We start from the raw sequence: 18,702 nt of genomic DNA on the forward strand, positions 1-18,702 counted from the left end.
GGAGAGATTCTTCCAATGGTAGCGTTAACCCTTTGCTCCCCAATTGGCTAGTTACCAAGGATAGATTTTCAAGGAAACAAATGGTATTTTCCACTCAGGACTACAGTGCCAGATCCAGTGATGGGCTTCCTGCTTCTCAGCACTTGTGATGTGTTATACTATATTTGAACTTGGACAGGAAAGCTACAGTCATGTTTAGAAGTTTGGGAAATGAGATCTATGGCAAAAGTCAACCTGTTAGCCAGTTTGTCCCGAGTGATTTTATTAAGGTTCATGGGGTGCCACGCACTTGAATAGAATCAGGGCATTCCAGCAAGCACTGCAGAGGTTAAAGACACTCAGATGACTCATCCTGGAGAAGAGTGAGAGGAAGCTATTATAAATCCTCCAATATTTAAAGAGATATTCTTGAGAAGGTGGCAACCAATTGTACATGAAGTCTGCTAAGGCTTGAACCTTATGAAATACATTTGAGACATAGACATTTTGTTCATGTTCAAGGAAAATTTTCCCAATAGTGTAAATTGATAAATATCTTAATGGGTTCCCTAGGAAGGAAATAATAGCCATGTTTCCCTTCTGAAAACCTAGACCCGAAAGGCTTATCTGTCTGAAATGGTTTCATTTTGTATACCTGATGATGAATGTGAATGTGTTTATCTTAACACAAGAGCTGGACTGACTTCTGTTAGAGGAAACTTCTAACCCTGTCTGATCTTTCAAAAGCAAATATTCACTATGTTTCTGGAAAGGTCAGAAGTAAGTGGTTTTATCCTGGTGTTTTGCAAAATCAGCCAAAGAAGACAAGGTGTCTTTTTCATGCTTACCCAAAGTATGAGTGTTAGAACCAAACATATATTCACAAGTATTGGTTGTGTTTTGTTAAAAGATTGAAACTTCTAGCAAGAATTTTGTTGTAGTGACCTAAAAATTACTACTTTTTTTTTTTTTTAAAGCTGGTGTATACGGTTGTTTTTTTCTTCATTCTTTTTCATCATCATAGTGACTGTTCCTTGAACTTCTGGTATGTCAGGCATTGGACTCAGGGCTTTATATACATTTATATCACTTTTAATCCTTACATCCATATGTAAGGTGGGTACTGTTATTTTTATTTGCCAGATGATGAAACTGAGGCCCAGATAAATTCTGCTACAACTTGTCCAACTGCAGTCAGCAAACTAGTAGGTGGTAGAACCAGAATTAAAATCCTAGCTTCCCTGAATCCAAAGTTCTTCTTTCTCCGCAGCACTGGTTACCAGGAAAGTCTGACTCAGCTGTTTTTACATCAAAAGGATTAAGCAAATAGTTAATAGAAACATCATTCATACATATTAACCTTTCTGAAATGGCTAAAACATATATGGCTTAGATCAATTAGCATGCTTCCAAAATGGTTGAAAACTTTTTTCTACCTAAGAAAATACAAGAGTATTCAAAGCAAAAAAAAAAAAAAATTAATTCCCTTTCTAGTCTGTTTCTGAAATGATTTGTCTGAGTGATTATAAAGCTGTAAGGTGGATTTCATTGGGTCTGAATTTCATAACATAACTAGCATCAAATTATGAAGATGTTTTCTAATGGCCTAGATTTTATGTTCAACAATTTTATCTTTCAATCTGAGTAAGGCATGTCTTTTAATCCTGACTTCTGGAATATTCCAAATTCCTTTTAGAGATGACTTTTGCACTTGGACCTCTTCAGCTGGTACTCCCCCCTCTCTTCTCATGGTCAAATTTACATACTCCCTGTTTAATAAAAGGGGACTGCAGGGTAGAACAGGCAGTGGTAAAAAGTGCCAGAACTAAATGTGATTTCAGGCAAGCCTCTTAAAATCTTTGTGTCTAGGCTTTTCATCTACAAATTGCAAGTAATAACCCCTGAATTTCCCAGTTGTTGGGAGCTTTCTGAGTGAACAGATTAACAAGAAAACTTGGTTAAGTGTCAAAGTTTTGCTGTTTGCATCTGACATGTGCAGTAGGTGATATCTTAGCTCACTCTAAGTCCAGAAATGTGTAATAATAATAAATTGATTTGTTATCTGCCTCCGTCCATAAAAAATAGGGATACTTCAAGAGAGAACATAATACCTTTGTCCCTTTGCTTTGAATTTTCCTTGACATGAAACTCTACCAAAAACAACTTATTACTTTCTCCATAAAGCCTCCTCCTCTTCCCATATTTCTATCCTTGTTAATGTTAGAATACACCCAGTTTCCATCCCAGTCTCCCAAACTGAAAACCTTGGAGCTAATCCCTGCCAAGTCTATCCCCTCACCACCACTTTCTGTTCCCTCTCTTCTGTCATTTCCCCTCCCTTGATCCAACTGGCCTTGCAATCTAGCCGATTCTTTTACAGAGTTTTGATTTTCCTTCTACTTGCCATTCCCACAAACTCTGTTCCTGGGTAAGGCCTGAATCACCTTTCACTAAGACAATTGAATCCTCTGTCAGGATAGATGAAAACACAACTTCTATCCATAGTCACTGCCTATGAACTTGTGTCCAAAGGAAAGGGATACCAACAGCAGCCTACCGATTTGCCATATTTTTCTGGTGGCTTGGGCTTTTGTTCCAAATTCCTATGTTAGAAATTGGGTTGGATGACAGGCCAGCTGGAAGGATTGCTTGTGTCTGTGTTCGATGCTCATTTGCCAGGCTCCTTTCCTCTGGGCTGAGTTTGCTAATGGACTTCTGTGGTTGGAGTAGGTTGGCAGAGGGTGAAGACAAGGACCAAGTCTTCTTAACCTCACTGGCTATAGGGGAAATGATTTACAGACCAAAGCAGCATTTCAAAGAAGAAGGGGAGGCCAAAGAGCAAGATCCCTTTGAGTATTTCTCAACATGGGGTCAAAAACTCTTTCTCCCTTGGCTCTTTCTCTGGAAAACTCCAGCTCTTGTATCATGGCCCGACAGTGGGATCTTGTCTTAACCCATGATTGGAGCTTGCTCTGCTCCCCAGGAGAAGGGAGAAGGGAGGGGGACTTGGGTTTTTCCCACAGTAGTATTGTCACATTGTAAGTCATGAAATCATTTTTGGGTGTTATGACCAGCATTTTAAAAAAATAAAATGCAGTGGTATAGAGTAGAAAGGAATAGTGCACAACAGAAGAGAAAGCAGTAGAATAGATTTCACAAGATAAGGGTATGACTTTTTCATAAAATTTCTGTTTTAGTCATATTTAAGGATAATTTTGTGTGTGTGGGTGTGTGTGTGTATGAATGTACTGGTCTCAGGATGAAACATAATGCTTACTGTGTGGGTTATGGACTAAAATGTTTGGAAGCCACTGCTAGGTTAGAATAGAAACAATCTCTTTGACTCTAGTTTCCCCCCATTGATCCATCCTGTATCCCCCAATTTATCATTTAAATAACCTCCCTACAAACTAACATGGTCACACAATCGCTCTGTTTAAGTATCTTCACTACATATAGGCCTAATTCATGAGCACAGCAGTCAAGGTTTCAGTAATCCAGTTCTGACTGTTTTTCCAGTGTCACTTTACCGCTGTATTCCTTTTTGGTCTATTTTTTAAATAGCGTTATTTTTCTGATTAAAACTTTGGATTATTATGGAAGTTACTAAGTATAAAATCAAATCACATAATTTCATAATCCAGAAGTAGAATTATATCTTTGTATATACCTTCTAGTCTTTAGTTAAAAGCATACATATATTTTATTTATACATATATACTTATTTAGAACTCTTCTTTTTTACTTACTGTATATGGAAAAGTTTCTAATGTCATTTAATGTACTTCTAAAATATACTTAATGGATGCATCATATTATACAAATGTTATTGAACATTTAAGTGTTTTCTAATATTTTCTTTTTATAAATAATGCCTTGATACATGTCTTTACGTGTCTCACTGATTTCTTTTGCCCCTCTGAATATTAGACTTGGATTTACTGGGTTAAATTGTATTTATACATTTAAGGACTTTGATGTATATTGCTTGATGTCTCATAAAAATTACACATGTCAAAAAAAAAATTACACACATCATATCCCTATTTGTGCCAATACTGAGTATTATCATTTACGAAATGTTTACCAATTTGACAGATGAAACATAATTTGGCATTATTTTCATGTGCATTTTTGAGCGTAAGTGAGATTAGTCTTTTTTCTTTTTCATGTTTATTGGTCATTTACATTGCATTTTGGAGAAAATTGCTTGTCCCTGGCTTTTGTCCTTTTTTTTTTTTTTAATTAGGGAGGTTATTTTTGTGTTTTTCTTCCGTATTATAAATCCTGCTTATTCTTCAAAACTTAAAACAAACTCACTTTCTCCATGGAACTGTGTTCTAGTTTCTTAGTTTGGACCTTCGTTTTCCCATAGCATGTTATTTGTACCTCTGTTTAGTGATCAGTTTACTCTGACATGCTGGTTGCTATCTTCCTCCACTTGGTTACAAAATATTTGGGGGTAGAAACCTTTTCTTATTTGTTTTCCTATCTCTCTAGGAAAAGACACAGATCAGAGATTCAGTATGCTGCTAATGTTCTTTGCCAGGCTAAAGAGCAGAGCCTTCTCTTTTTTGATGTGAAATTTGATAGATTATTTTTTCCTGTATGCTTTTAGTCTATCTGAGGCTGTACTCACATGTATTTAGGGACACTCAGTGAGCTCAGAAAGCCTTCTTGGGGTGCTGGGGAGAGGGAGAGCACAGTGCCCCTTTCTGAAGTCGGTTTGGCTGTGATTCCTAGTTCCATTCAAAAGAACTTAATCAGCTTTAGAGCTTCTGCACTCTGGGTGATGTAAATTTTCTCTTTCTGTCTTATTCCCTCAACACCAGGGTCTTCTGCCTTGATACAGTTATAAGCCATTTGAGATCACTTAAATTACTTTTGCTAATTGGTCAGAAGTTAGAGTATGTGACTACGGGATTGAATCTCAAAGCTGACCAGTCCCATGGTACCCTCTACCAGCTTCTGCTCCAAAGACTTCCCCTACCAGAGATGACACTGACCTCTGACCACAGGCCTCAGGCTCTGTGTCAGGGGGCAATTCTCCCTTTCCACGCTTCATACTGAAGGACCATCCCTCTGAGCATCTTTCCTGGAGAAAGTATACATTCGTGCTTATTGTCCAGTCATTCAGTCATGTCTAACTCTGAGACCCCATGGGCTGCAGCACACCAGGCTTCCCTGTCCTTCACTATTTCCTGGAGCTTGCTCAGACTCATGTCATTGAGTGTCAGTGGTGCCATCCAACCATTTCATCCTCTGTCACCCCCTTCTCCTCCCACCTTCAGTCTTTCCCAGCATCAGGGTCTTTTCATTTGACTATCAGTAAACCAGGGCCTGCAACTGAGTTGCCCAGGCTAACAACTCTCCTGCCTGCCTCCTTGGTGGTGTTCTCCAGAAGGGTGTAACCACTACACACCAGTGTTTTCTACCTGCTCCTGGTTGTTCCAATAGTTTGTATCCTTTTAACGTGTTCTCTGAAGGAATCTAATATTTATTGAGCGTCTCATATGTCATACTGTACTAGGAACTTGGCAGATACTCTATCACTATTTCCTCTAATTGTTTCCATTTTAGGTTTGAAGAGTTGCGCCTTGCATAGTCAAACTAAGAAGGTCACGCAGCTGGTAAAGTAATGGGGTGAGGACTTGAGCCCAGGTTGGTCTTACTGGGTGCTTGAGTTACTTTTACTACATCAGATTTCAATACACAGAGGAGTGATCTGAGTTACTGAAAACATATGTGCATCCCTGTGGGGCTGTCTGCTTTTGGGGGATGCAAATGTTGAATTTGGGGGTGGAAGGGAGAAGACTTGTTTTAAGACACATTTGTTTTGAAAGTTAATTATAGGTGCTCTGAATGAAGTCTGAATTAGTGTTTATAGAGGGATGGGATGAAAAAAGTGAGAACCATAGTAGGTAATCAAATCGATTTATCAAATGAAAGAGAATTGTATGCTTATTTTAATTTAGAGTATGTTTAAATTTCCTTGGAAGGAAAACCATGACAAACCTAGACAGCGTATTAAAAAGCAGAGACATCACTTTGCCAACAAAGGTCCATATAGTCAAAACTATGGTTTTTTCTAGTAGTCATGTATGGATGTGAGAGTTGGACTATAAATAAGGTTGAACATTGAAGAATTGATGCTTCAGAATTGTGCTGGAGAAGACTCTTGAGAGTCCCTTGGACTGCAAGGAGATCAAACCAGTCAATCCTAAAGGAAATCAATACTGAATATTCACTGGAAGCACTAACGCTGAAGCTCCATTACTTTGGCCAGCTGATGCAAAAAGCCAACTCATTGGAAAAGACCCTGATGCTGGGAAAGATTGAAGGCAAAAGGAGAAGGGGGTGACAGGGGATGAGATGGTTAGATAGCACCACTTACTCAATGGACAAGAATTTGAGCAAACTCCAGGAGATAGTAAGGATAGGAAAACCTGGAGTTTTATAGTCCATAGGGTTGCAAAGAGTCATACAGAACTTAGTGACTGAACAATAACAAAATATTTAATTCAATGAAAAAGTGAGAATTAGGACCCATAATGCCAGGAGACATTCTGCATAGTAGTTGTGATCATAGACCTTGGAGTCCCTCAGAAGTGGAGTTAAGGGATTTCCCTGGCAGTCCAGTGGTTAAGACTCTGGGCTTTCAATTCAGGGGGCATGGGTTCAATCCCTGGGCAGGGAACCAAGATCCCACATGCTGTGCAGCACTGCCAAAACAAAACACCTGAAGAACTGGAGTTAAATTCTGATTTTGCCGTGCATACTTCATCTCTGTCATGTGTACCTAAGTTTACTCATCTGTAAAGATAGGTAATAATACCTATCGTTCAGGCATTTAATGAAGTAATAGATTCATTCATTCATCTATTCACTCTTTTGACAAAAGTACTTTTTGAATATTTACAATTTGCCTGACAGTGGAGATGTAGCCGTGAACAAAACACATATTTCCTGCCCTAAGAGAACTGACTGTCTAGTGGTTAAACGTAAAGTGTTTGTCATGGTGTCAAGCACGTGTGAAGCACTAATAAGTGGTAGATGTTACTATTATTATCATATTATTCCTATCATTATTATTAGGAGTGTGCATTTCTACAACTACTTGTGATTTTGACATATCTTACATTTGATAATAGGTGCGAGACCTAGTTAACATTTTCCTGTATTGGCATTTCTAATTAAAGGATAGCGTTGTAAGGTAACAAGCAATTATTGTTAACAAAGGAGGTACTGTATAATCAGTGCCTTGCTTCGAGAATGAAGGATTTCTTCTGTGTTCCTTACTTGACTGTTATTCTGTCTTTAGCCACATGAAACACTCAGAACAGTGTCTGGCACAATGAATACCTATTAGCTGAAAAGAGAATATATGAATGAATGAGGGTTGTACAAGCTCTGAACACGGCATCTGACTGGTACCTTACAGAAAAGGATGCTATCTGTTTATAAACTGTACGATGAGAGTCTCCATGTCATAGGACCCTAGGACTTTCTTTTTGTAAATGTAAGAACCTAGGGGGAAAAATCCAAGGTGGGAGACTTTAAGCAAGAAAATTATTTTTTATGTCCCTAGACTACAAAGGGAGAAGGAAAAACAAAACAACTGAATAGGCAATACTCATCTTCTGCAACTGAAGGATTCTAAGCTACATTTGAGTGAAATGCAGAAATGGTCGTTCAGAGATTTTTCCATGCACCCGAATATTTCATAATGACTGTCTATAAACATAATAGTTTGAGTTAGTACTTTATGATTTATCACCTTTTGAGATTCATATAGTATTTAATGCTTTATTTAATGGAAATAACTTTTACATGCACTTAGAATATATCCTTAAAGGTCCTTAACAATGGAAAGAACATGTGACATGGAACTCTGAAAAGGTTTATGCCGTATTGGATTCACATCCACAAAGATAAGTTTGTTCATGTGGGTCACATTCCATTTCAACAAATACCTGTTTGCAGAAGATAAAGCCTCAGGTAATAATCTATTCATTTTATATCATAAAATCTGTTCATTTAATAGTATATTTAATCTATTCATGTAATAAAAGAAATAGCATAACAAAAAATACACTTTTACTGAATTTAAGATCATGGAATTTGACCCATATGTTATTTAACTTTGATTTAACGGGCATAATTTCTAGACCATCTGGAGAAATCTTCTATTCTTAATAACCTTGCAAGAGTATTAGTGGTTATTTAGTTTCAGTATTTTTACCTTGTCATTCAAACTGATTACCACCATAAGAAAATTAATGTGATCAGCATAAGCCTACTTTTACCTTTAAAAGACATAATCATCATAATTTTAATAGGTAGGCCAAGTGATGTTGATAATAAAATCTCAAGAAAGTTACGACTTTCTCTTCCTGCTGGCCTCTTTTCCCCAACAGACACTATCATTTTTGATAAACATTGCACATTACAAGTATAATACTCATTTACTGAAATATTCAGGGAATTAATATTTGACCCATAAATTCTGAACTACATCAGCTACCTTTTTTTTATTTCCATTCTAAAAGAAATATGCTTTCATTCTGTATATATTGAATGTAAAAGCAGAGAACCAAGGCATCAGGGATGAACATTACCTTTCAAAATCTATCTGTACACAAATGATCATGTGTCCAAAGCTATAATTGTATGCATGTGTGCATGGGGATTGCACACAGTGTGTGAAAACATGGTTATGGTGGGTGAGCACTTATGAAAATAGCAATCAGTCAGCACTAGTTAAAGCCAGACATGGTGTGGGTTGGTAATATAAAAGTTTCTTTCTGCAGACCTGAGTTGGCTATAGCATTCCAATTTTGAGCTAACACCTTCATTGCTATTCTAGTCACTGAATTCAAAGATGGAAAACACCTATTAGGTTACTTAGTTTATCCTCCCAGGGCCAGTGCCGAAGATGACTTTGATTGCATATTTTATTTTTGATTCTCCTTCTTTAGTGTTTGGTCCATTCTCTTTTTCAAATGTCTGTATTAAGAGACATTCAGTTTGTTTCCTTGGGTAAGTATATTCTCTTGGCTTTCCTTATATTTCTTCAACATTTAGAACACATTTTCTAGTTTGCAAATACTCTTGTGTGCTGATAACCGGATCTAAGCAAATGCTTTTTCCCTTTTCAGAGCATCAATCATCTGCTCACGGATCATAGCCTCCAAAGCCATGTGGGGATAATAATAATAATAGTTGTGATGCATTTTTTACTTCTATGCATATATGTATGTATGTACCTCATTGGTTACCAATTTCTTTCTCAGATTGCTCATCAATAGAGGTTGAAGAAAAGACAAGCAGATCATCTGAGTTATGTAAAACTCTGCAGGCTGAATGAACCACAAAATAGAATCACTCCAAATCTCATTGTTGGAGCAAATAGGGTTTGCAAGGAGTCCTTGATTCAGTTCAACTGAAGATATCTGGACCTTGAGAGCTTTCTAAGTTGCTAGTACTTCTCAAACCTAGGAATCCCAATGGAATATACCAAGACAATGGTGCAGCATTTAAGTTGTATTAGGGATTTTTCTAAGCACTTTACATATTTAAACTCACTTAATCCTTCTAACTCTTTAGAGATAGTTAGATAGCATCACTGTCTCAAGGATGAATTTGAGCAAATGCTGGGAGATAGTAAAGGATGGGGAAGCCTGGCATGCTGCAGTCCATGGGGTCTCAAAGATTTGGGCATGACTTAGCCACCGAACAACAATGACAGAATCCTTTTAACAGCCTTTGGAATAGGTTCTAAATAACTCATTTTACTGAGGTATCTGAAGCACAGGTTCACTTGCCTCCATCATAGGACCCACCAAGGATGGATGGAGGTGGGTAGGAATTGAGCAGTTTAGTTTCAGAGTTCATGTCCATTACCACTATGCTGATTCAAGTGAGGGAGGGAAATGAATGAGCATGTCCTTTGAAGTCAGATGGATCCCAATTTGAGTACTGGCTCTCCAAAGCTTTTGGACTTCCTGTGATTTGGTTTTCCTCTCTGAGTCTCAGTTCCTTTGTCTGGATAGTGGGGTTGATAATACCCTCCTCTTAGGATTTTTTGTGATTAAATAAGAAAATGCCTGTCCAGCCCTTGGTACAGTTCCTGGTATATGATTAACAGCAAACAAAGGTTAGTTTCCATCTTTTGAAGTTCTCACTAATGTCTTGGAGGAAGCATGGCCATCTTACCTTCTCAGCACTCATCTACTATTCAAAAGTAATTTTTTTTTAAGTAAATTCTTTTCTAAGTGATTAGTAGTTTTTGTTCTCCACATAAAGGCAGAGGTGTCTGCTCCAGAGTGTTAAAGATTTTGTGGTATGAAGGAATGTCTTTGTTGAATCAAGCTGAAAACAGTCTGACCAATGCCTTCATTTCATATGCCATGACATTTTATAGAAATGGCCCCCAAATTAAAAATATATTTCCCCAAAACACTGTTGCAATTTGGAACTTGAGCATATTTTCTTTAAAACATTATGTTATAGATGATAAGTAATTAGGTTAGTCCGCGTAATCTTCTTTAGCACATAAGATGTCTAAGTTATAGTAAGAGCTGGTAGCAAAGATAGTAATTGATTTGCTTGTCATAGCTAAATTTTTCTTCTGGCTTAACTTATTCCGCTCATAGCCATGGAAGAGCCAGAATTGGATATTCCGTGTTTTATTGACCTCTGATAATTAGAGGAGAACTTATGAATTGATCAGCTGGCCAGTGGTCAATCAGAGGCTCTCCTTAAAATTTGAAATGAGTCTTCAAAGCTGTATCCTAAGTGTTGGACACTGAGATGCTACACTGATCAGCTAGAGACAGCCCATGTTACGGTCCTGGGGTGAATGGGACAAGAATGACCAAAGTGGTCATTGAAGAAAGAGGAGAGTGAAGTTGATGCACAGCAGAGAAGGAAACCTTATGTCTCAGAGAGTGAGAAGGAATAAGCAAATGCCTGCCGACATTCTAGATCATGTAACACCTGATTATTAAGTTCTACAGTTAGATCCCATAGCATCCTTCTCTATTATTTCAATAAATCCTTCCCTACTTAAACTAGTTTGAACTAGTTTCTGTCATAAGCAACAGAATGGTTCTGACAAAGCTAAAGTCCTCAGAACGGAGCCCTTCTGCACTCCACCTTTTGCCTGTCTAGATGGCTGTCTAGGTATGGCTGGGTTCTTATTTCTAGGTCTGCTAGTATTAAGGGGCTTCCTTGGTGGCTCAGTTGGTAAAGAATCTGCGTGCAATGCAGGAGACTTAGGTTTGATCCCTGGATCAGGAAGACACCCCTGGAGAGGGAATGGTTACCCACTCCAGTATTCTTGCCTGGAGAATCCCAAGGACAGAGGAGCCTGGCGGGCTACAGTTCATGGGGTCACAAAGAGTTGGACCTGGCTGAGAGACGAACACGCTGGCTTGGGAGAGGAGAGCAAATGGGAGGCCTGGCCTGACAATAGTCTATTTTTGTTTACTCTCAATCCAGAAGGCACCGCTGTCATTGCCGTAGGGTCCTCCCTGCTGTAGAGAATCCATCACTCTCTCGGATTACATTGTTCCCATCCTGAATGCCCTTTTGTTTCTCTCTACTTAATACAATGTTTATTTCACCTTCATTGTAACTCAAGATGAGTCATGGAGAGTTATAGAGTTTTATGGCAGGAAAAGGACAAAGCCATCTAGTTCAAAAGCTCAGCCAGGTTGCCCAAGGTCACTCAACTAGAAAGAAGTGCTGCCAGGACTTGAACTTAGGTTCTGACTTCAGTATGTTTTCCATTAGATGGCTCTGCCTATAGCCCTCAGGGTCTTATCTTCCTCTAGTATATCAATGCAACCACCTCACCACACAGTGTTTAGTTGTATATTCCTCTGACATATATCTGGCTCTTGTGTTAATTATATCTGTCTTAACAGGCTGCAAGCTTGTCGAGAGCAGAAAGAATAAACTTTAAGTTTGTTGTTCCTCCTAGCACTTCACATGAATCTTGGTGTATATGGGATCGATACATTTCTGCATATTCCTTAAGTAATTGAAAATACCACACAGGGATAGATGACAATCCTCAGAGGTTTCCAAAGCTGACATCTACAAAAGATGAACACTTCCCAACACAGAAAAATCCCATGAAAAATAGTTTTTTGATTTTATAACCACTGGTGAGAGAGAAGTTTAGTGGTGAAGTGTAGAGATTGGATCCTTTACTCATTATGAATGGGAACAAGATCCTGGAGCTGAAAGCTTCATTAACTGCAAAAGTGATGCCTAGTGGTAGCGAAAGTACAGAGATGGGGCATGTGTAATAATCCTTTCCATCCAGGCATAATGGGGGGCATTGTATTTCCAGCTGGGATGGCTGAGATGATTCATGGTTAACTTGTTTATTTCAAGTGGTAATCATGTTCTTTTCAGAACGTTATTTTGGGTGATCCTTGCTTAAGGTTTTGTCTTTTACAGGAAGCATGGATGAGGAGGCAAGTTAGCTTTTCTCTTTTCTGATCCTAAGAATGTTCTTCTGGCTTCTGACTTCCCTACTGGCCACTATCTTAGGGCTGAGAACCAGCTTCACAGTTCTAGAGCTCATTGTTCACGTTTGTATCTTAACATGTTTTGACCCTCTGTTTTTGACAATGTAGGTTAGCATTCAGATTAGTACATGGGGACCAGCAAGTAGGAGCAATGCCTTTTGAGTCTTAGATTCATGAAGTAAGTCCATCCTTTCTGGACCCACAGAGCTGTGATTTCCTATTAGAACATATCTCAAAGTGATATCCTTTCTATTCACTCTGGTATGTCCAATTGGGATTTCTGGGTTTGAACAATATAATTATGTTCTCAAGGTTCAGATATCTTCTGTTGAACTAGGTCAACACTTTCTTGCTATATTCTTGTATTTGCTCCAATAGTGAGACTTAGAGAAATCCTGGCAATCCTATTTTGGGACTTGTTCAGCATGAAGTGTTTTCCATAATTCAGATAGTCTGCTTGTCTTCTCTTCCACCTCTATGGATTAGCAATCTGAGAAATAAACTGATGGCCCATGAGCAAACATCAATACATAGAAACAAAAAATGCTTCAAAATATTAACAGATGATTAAAGTGAGATATTCTTCCTCAGATTTTATAAAATGAATATAAATTACTTTGTAGTCAAGAAAACAATACTCCTAAATATAAAATGAGCAATTTGAAATTTAGAGAAATGTTATCATTTCCATTTAAGGTGTACTCACAATGTTTCTATTTTTTTCTTGGAAAAGTGTAATTTTGGAGAATATAAGCTAGAAAAAAGAAAAAATTATATTGTCCCAATTTCTTGATTTACTCAGTAATTGTCTTTTTTTCATTGGCATCATCATAAACATGCATGTTAATTTCCCCATGAAGGTTAGTTTATGAGATGCTCAAGGGGAGATCGGAGAAGGCAATGGCACCCCATTCCAGTACTCTTGCCTGGAAAATCCCATGGATGGAGGAGCCTGGTAGGCTGCAGTCCATGGGGTCACTAAGAGTCAGACACGACTGAGCGACTTCACTTTCACTTTTCACTTCCACGCACTGGAGAAGGAAATGGCAACCCACTCCAGTGTTCTTGCCTGGAGAATCCCAGGGACGGGAGAGCCTGGTGGGCGCCCATGTATGGGGTCACACAGTTGGACACGACTGAAGTGACTTAGCAGCAGAAGCAGCAAGGGGAGATGTTCTGCTTTTGCTAAAGGAGAGATGGAAAGAGCATTTTATGTAAAGTTTAAGCTGAGTATTTGCTGTGTGGTTATCAGCAAGACATCTAACCTTTCTGAAGTATAAAATAAATAATGAGTTATTGTAAATGCCAACTTAGATAATATATGCAAAATTTCTTTTGAAGTATGGCATGTATTATGTATCTCAGGATAATAATTATTATTTCTATCTTAAAGTTCATAGATAGTCTTACAAGGCTCTCTTCTCCGTGTTGGGCATGGTCTGGCTGACACTCCCTCTTAGTACAAGCAGTGCTCATGTTCACAGGTCTGTCCCCTCTTCTATGACTGCAAGAGGAAATGTCATGCCACCATTACAGCCCAGTTTATTCCCTTCACTTCTGCTCCACATTCCTCCAAACTTGCCTTCTCAGGTAGGCATAACTCTACTCATCTTTCAAGGTCCAGCTGAAAATTTCACATCTCTGTGAAGCCTTCCCTGGTAACCCCTTAAGAAGACTGAATGTTCCATCCTCTGCATGGACCTCTCTTTCTGGAATTCCTTAGACTATGTTGTAATTAGCTGTTTACAAATCTGTCTCTTGAAACAGGTCAGTGATTCTTGGCTGTTGTGTTAAGATTGACAGCTAGATCCTGAATCTTCCCCTGGTGTACTACTCACATTGGGTACAAGTGTGAGGCTAATTTTTGCTACAACTGAGTAAGCACATTTATTATAGTGACTTTTGTCAGAAGGTATGGTGAGCTGAGCAAGCTGTGCAATGTAGTATAAAACAGGGTGTTGTTTGCTGCAGGGAAAGGTAAGAATTGTGAATGGAAGGCCAGGAATGAATAGAGATCATAAATTTATATGAAGCCAGTCCACAGTTCTACTCCAACCATGAAACAGAGCTTCATAATTGATGAGGGAAAGTTAAACCCTTCAAATTCACACCCAAATTCTAGTATTTAAAAGTGGATTACAGAGAATTCCCTGATGGTCTAGTGGTTAGGACCCCATGGTTCCAGTGCTACGGGTTCGGGTTCAATCACTGATTGGGGAACTAAGATCCCACAAGCCATGCAATGTGGCTTACAAATACAAAAAGACTCAGGCACCTCTGTACTCAATATTGAGTTCCTTGAGGATGTGAATCTGTATTTGAATGAAAAAAAAAAAAAAAGAGTAATAATAAGAAACAGAGCCGGTATTTCTAAAAAATAACTTGGTCAAGTAATTTACTGATAACTGTTAGGTAAGTCACTTTTCTAATGTGAAGTAAAGAGATTTTTGGTAAAGTGATTGTCAGTGCCCAAGTCACTTGAGCAAATAAGTCCAGTTTGTTTTGTGGCTAAGGTCTTAAGCTTTGACATCAGATGGTTATGTGTTCAAACCCCAAGTTTGCTACTTATTATCTGTGTGATTTCATTGCTTAACATCTCCAAGCCCCAGTCTTCTTGCTTTTAAACGAGGCTAATACATTACATCAGTTGGGATAATTTTGGCTACAAGTAATAGACATTTTAATAGTAAGATAATTGACTATTTCACATTTCCAGAAGTTCAAAGGCACAGTGGATTCCATTGTGAGGTTCAATGACTCAGTAATGTTCTTCCATCTTTCAGCATCATCATCTTCAGGTGCACTACCTTCTGAGGAGAACTAGAGGCTACATATTCCAATGTCTGTGGCTTAAGAGCAAGGGAAATTTTATCTGAAGATGACTATGTTAGCAGCTTATTCCCAAAGTAATGACTGGTAGCAAGGATGGAATTATCATGACTGGCACAGCCCAATCATCTCAGGACAAATAATACTGGAGAGTCAATTGCAGTCACTACAAAATGGACTTTTTTTTTTTTTTTTAAAAGCAAGCTGTTTGCAAAATTCTTAGCTCATTGTTTGGATTATGGTAATAGGGTAGCACTACTTACCAACCAGCCACAAATTCAGACCTAAAATGATTAACTCAAATTTTAGATTTGTAACAACATTTCTTGCCCCTTTATTCTTCCTATTACTTAAAAGTCTTTTTTTTTTTTTTTGCCTAAATCTCTCTCCTTAACACTCATCAAAATTTGCCAGGGATGTGTCCCACATACAATGGACTCAACAGTATCTTAATATCTTGGTGCTTCTTTGCTCACCTGCCAGTTAGATGGAGTCTGAAAATTCTCTTCTGGCTTGATGAGTTTGGATTTTCTTGTGTGTATGTGTTCTCAAGGAAGTGGGATGCAGTTCCTAAGACCAAGAGTCAGACCTTGGGTTAGGTGCTTTCATATAGGTTATGGCTGAAGGAAACCTGGGCTACTCTTTCTCTTCTACTCACAAGCTGAATAACCTTGTGCAGACCACCCTCTGTTGCAAATCTCAGTTGTCTTCTCTGCAAAATGAGGATGATCTAGTGATTAAGGTGGAGAAGGCAATGGTACTCCACTCCAGTACTCTTGCCTGGAAAATCCCATGGACGGAGGAGCCTGGTAGGAGGCAGTCCATGGGGTCGCTAGGAGTCGGACACGACTGAGCGACTTCACTTTCACTTTTCACTTTCATGCACTGGAGAAGGAAATGGCAACCCACTCCAGTGTTCTTGCCTAGAGAATCCCGGGGAAGGGGGAGCCTGGTGGGCTGCCGTCTATGGGGTCGCACAGAGTCAGACACGACTGAAGCGACTTAGCAGCAGCAGCAGTGATTAAGGAAATAAAGGTTTAGAAAGCTTTCCTAAATAAATTTACTCTATGAAGATATTAGTTATTTTTCCTCCACTTGGTAACTTTTTTGTGTAACACATAACTGTAATAGTCAATGGGGATAGCCTCCTCAAGGGGAAGGTAGAAAACAAACAATGCAAATGACTTGATCTGGGAGCAGCTTCCTATGTTTAAAGAAAAAAAGAAAACATGTTTCTTCTTGTTCTTCTGCAGGAACTTCCCCACCCTGGATATTTTTAGTGACCTCTATAGACTCTATGGGGAGACTCTTTCTGTGTTCAGAAAATGTCTATGACAGAACCGGAACAAGGTAGGCTGGTTTGTTTCCTCTCAGTTTGAACCTATAGTCTAGATGGGGAGTTCCTCATCTCACCAATGAGAAGCAAAGTCATCTGCTTTTCTAGATGGATGGACAAAGTGCTACAAACATTTACATATTTGGTAAATCAGTGAAATACACTCAAGGATAAGTGTCGTCTTCTGACGTGTTCTTTTCTAGGATTTAAGATTGAATTCGTCAGAGTTTTCCTTCAGATAATGAAAGCTATCATTTCTTGGGAAGTAGTATCAAATAAAGTGACTTTTAGGGATATTCCTTGGCCTAATCTAAACTGAAGCAGACACGGCACATGGCTTTATTTAGGAGCCTGGAAGTTGGACATGGAAGAAGATCTTAGCTCAACACTCTTCCAGATTGTAGAAACTAGTTGATATTTCCTGACAAGGCCTTTTGCCAATCTAACCTCTCCTAGCTAAGCTATTTTAACTCTGGTCTTAGGCCGATATATCTCCTAGCAACACATCTTCTCCTAAATAAAAACAGATCTCCCAGATGGTCTCATTCACTCTTTCTTTCTGTTGACCAACGTTGTTATTCATTCACATCACTTTCTCAACCTTCATCATTATCTTTCTCTTCTTTTTTTCCCCACCTCATTCTTTTATTGCTTTCTCTTCATCCTTCTAAGATGATGATCTAGATTAGCACTGTCCAATGTGGGAGCCATTAGTCACATGTATCTATTTTAATTTAAGTTAGTTAGAGTTAAAGAAAATTTTAAAAATTCAGTTTCTCTTCAGTTGCATTAGCCACATTGCAAGTCCATAGTAACCAGGTATGGCTTGTGGCCACCATATTGATCGGACAGTGCAGATACAGAAGATTTCCATCCTCATGGAAGATCTGTAGATAGTACTGATCTAGGTTTTCAATCTTTCTACTTCCTTTAGTGCTCTTCCCCCCTACTTTTGGCTAATTTTTACTGATTTTTACCCTAATTCCTACAAAACAGTCAAAGATACTCATTTGAAGCAAAAGAAATACTTTTTTTTTTTTTTGCCATGAGACATGTGGGATCTTAGTTCCTCCACCAGCTATCAAACTTGCATCCCTTACATTAGAAGACAGATTCTTGATCACTGGTCCACCAGGGAAGCCCCTTGCCCTTTGCTTTTTATCAGTCTTTTGATTAGGGTTATCTTTTTCACTGGAGTCAGATTCTGATCTGAGACTATTCTCTTTCTTTTTTTTTTTTTTCTAATCTTGCTAAATTTGATGACCCATCTGCACTGTTGCCATATGTAATCTCCCCGCACCCAGATTTTGCCTTGCCCTTTAAAATTTGAGGGCTCACTTGAAGCCTGAGGACACTCTACGTAATTCTTCATTAACAAGCCTGAGTTTTGACTTCTATTTGCCTTGCACTTAGCTTGGAGATACTGAAAAGAAGAGTAAGAATTGTTTAGCTTCAAGGAGTGCACATACTTGCTGGGAATGAGACAAGGAATAAGAGCAGATGATTAGCAGAGCTCATGAGTGGTGTAGACCCAAGAGCTGTTAGAATTAAGCTTAGATCATTTTATTAATTAAGCTTAGATCATTTTATTAAAGAGGTAGAACCTAGCTGTCCAAGGAGGTCTGGGCAAGATTTGGATTGGCCAAAGGATGACATCACAGTTGGTGGACTAGGGCAGATGACGTGGGGTGAGAATCACTAAGGACTTGACTTTCTTCTACCTCATTTGCTTTCCTTCTTCATTTTCTGTTGACATCCACGTCCACATCTGGGCACTTGGTGTTACCATCCTTCGTTCTGATGCTTTCTTTTATGTGGCTTCCTCTGACGGCCTGTGGGAGCGACTATCCCAGGGAGCTTAAAATTCATTTACTTTTCATTCTTACTTGTGGGCCACGTATTAAGACAGTTTAGATATTTCACTGGGGATAATAGTCACTCATTTAAGAGCTAAGAGTTAGTCTGTGGTGACTGTGCCTGCATCTTCCACCAAGATGAGAAAAAGAAAAATTGTTT

This window comes from Odocoileus virginianus, chromosome 31, assembly GCF_023699985.2.
Source record: "Odocoileus virginianus isolate 20LAN1187 ecotype Illinois chromosome 31, Ovbor_1.2, whole genome shotgun sequence".
Taxonomy (NCBI): Eukaryota; Metazoa; Chordata; class Mammalia; order Artiodactyla; family Cervidae; genus Odocoileus; species Odocoileus virginianus.